The following is a 2,778-nucleotide window of genomic DNA, read 5'->3' as shown; positions in this document are numbered from 1 at the left end:
AATTAATTACTTTACTCAAAAATTAATATTCGAGTTCCTTTTTTTTTCAATAACAAATCATAGTTTTTTGTTTCAATACAAACATTAGCAGTTTTTTTTAATTTATTTTTTTTTATAATTTTTTTTTTATGTTAAATATTTTTCAAATCGAACAAATAAATGCAAAAAAGGAGTTCACTGATAATCATACAACTCAAGTTTTTTTTCATAACAATAAATTAATTATACAATCCAAAAATTTGAGGTTCGTTCTCTTACTCTTTATGTTCGAAAAATTAATGTGAAAAAATTAATTAAGTAAAAGATTGAATTGAATTAATTGATATAATTAAATTATAATGCTTGATATACAAAGTGTTTTATTTAAAAAACACATCATCAAAGAAGTTGATTTATTTCTAAAATATTATATCAATGATTTTGGAACGAGAAATTTGTGTAATTATGTTTTTAAATCAATATAGAAAAAACAGAACAATGAGACGAAACACGATTTGTGTATAAAAATAAATTGAATTAATTATTATAATTAAGTTTTAACGCATTGTATTAATAAATTAACCGGTTTAGTAGCCACTTAACAGACTGGTGTTCACTAATAGTCTTATCTACGAAAACAAGTTGGTGTAAATGTGTGGAATTAATATTAATTTTTTTAAATAAAAAGTTCGATTTAATGTCTTTCCCACAATTAATAATAATAATTATTTTTTGACCTTTCTAATTATAATTTCGCGTATTGCGTCAAAGGATAATCACAGGTTTAGTGCATGTGTTGTATTAATTAGCAATTCACTCTCTAAACGCCGTTTAGGTAAAATAATCCGACTTTTTCTTTTTCCCATCTTCTCAATCTGTGATTACATTACATCAAGATGAAAGTATGAATCAGCCACGAACGGAAATTATGAATGGGGGAGTGAGCAAACGTAATATTAAAATGAGATTAATCTTGGAGTAAAGATCGGTGCAAGGTCACTTTCCTCCCACAGACATTCAAATTGCAAGATAACAAAAGAAAGCTAATTACCATAGTTTTAATTACTCGGCTTGGGAGTTCCGCTTTAGATAAAATTCAAGTCGTCTGCCATCAATTTTGGCTACTTTCTAAAAATTTTCCATTTTTTATTGTCAATTGTGGAAATGGTGATGCACTGACATAGATTGCTTTGCCACCCATGGCGATACCATTTGATAAAAAATGCCCATGAAATCGCGCATGATATCATCGGTTTTAACCAGGGCGACGATAACAGCGAGAAAGCCGGAATTTATTACACAGATGCACTCCTTAATGTGCTTACAATATTTTATTTAGGACAAAGTCTAGCTCATATTTTATTATTAATTCTGATAGGAGCGGAATTTGTATCTAAGTCAAGTAAAAGTTTGCGAAAAATCTATTATTAAATGTCAAAAATGGGTATCCGAGACGAGTCATTTGCATAATTGCCGGTTGTGGTTACATTTTTCTCTGACAATTTAATGTCTGCACTTTCAGTCTCATCAACATCAATAAAACTGTAATTACCGAAGAAGAAAATCCACAACTAGTGTAATTGGTGTAATTAGTAGAGAAAAGAAAATGTGATACGGTTTCAGGATTGTATTCTATGAGTTGACTAAGCATATTTAATTATGAAATTATTATTGTAACTGAAAAATTTGTTTTGGATTTGTTGTTTCCTGTGACACAACTTTTAATTTTGTTATGTTATAACATTGTCGCTGTAGGGGGTCGGAAAGTTGGCAAAATTGGAACGTTTTTTAATCTGCTTTCAACTGAACAAAAAAATTAAATTTTCCAGTCTGAATCAAGATCGAATGGAAAAACTCACGTTTGAATAACTGACCGGTATTATCTGATTTAAAATTAACTGGCGCTCAGACTAATTCGATTAGATAACTTGTTTTGTAGTTTGAAGAAAGTTCGAAACTAGAGTACGAGAATCAAGTTCGAAAAACTGCGAATTTCTGCGAAAAACGTAAATTTTTTTGGGTAAAATAAGGAATTTTAAAACGGCAGGTCTAGATTTGTTTAAAATTTGGCACTTAAAAACCAGAATCTTTTTTTAATTTAACTTTTAACTTGTTCTATTAAACTAGAAAGATTTAAAAATGACGAAAATATTTTTTTATTTCTAAAAAAATGTCTAATAATTTTGGAATACAATTCAGTGCACGCTACAAATTAATTAAACAATTTTGTTTTCAACACAAACATTAAATTTTAAAAGAGTTTTTATTGTGGAGTAATTCATTAATGCAGAGTCAAAAAATCGATATTTAATATGTACATTAATAAAAAAATAATGAAATTTTTTACCAGGTAAACAGAAAGTACGAGTATGAAACCAAGCGTTTTTTGTTTCAACTATTTTTTTTAATAGATTGAATTTTTTTGTTTTTGACTTCAGCAAAATTTATTTTTTTTAATGGCAACCTACTATAAAACTTTTTTTACAGAGGCTATGATTTGAGGATTAAAACTATCGGCCGGTTTTTTTTCCATAATTAAACATTTTTTTTTCAATACAAGTTCTTTGGGTTAAATTTGAAACATTTTCTTTGATGGTTTTGAAAAGAAAAATTGTAATATTTTTCAAATCGAACAAATAAATGCAAAAAACAGTTTACTGAAAATAAATAACTCTAAATATACCTACAGATGTCTCAAAAATAATACAAAAAAATCAAGTTTATTTAGGTCAAATATTTCAAATATTCTTGCTTGTTTTATGACACATAAGAATTAATTACTCATCTCAAAAATTTAAT

Source organism: Tribolium madens, unplaced genomic scaffold, assembly GCF_015345945.1.
Source record: "Tribolium madens isolate multiple individuals breed KSU strain unplaced genomic scaffold, Tmad_KSU_1.1 Scaffold_71;HRSCAF=194;Tcas5.2_LG6, whole genome shotgun sequence".
NCBI lineage: Eukaryota > Metazoa > Arthropoda > Insecta > Coleoptera > Tenebrionidae > Tribolium > Tribolium madens.
Note: the sequence above shows the minus strand (reverse complement) of the source record.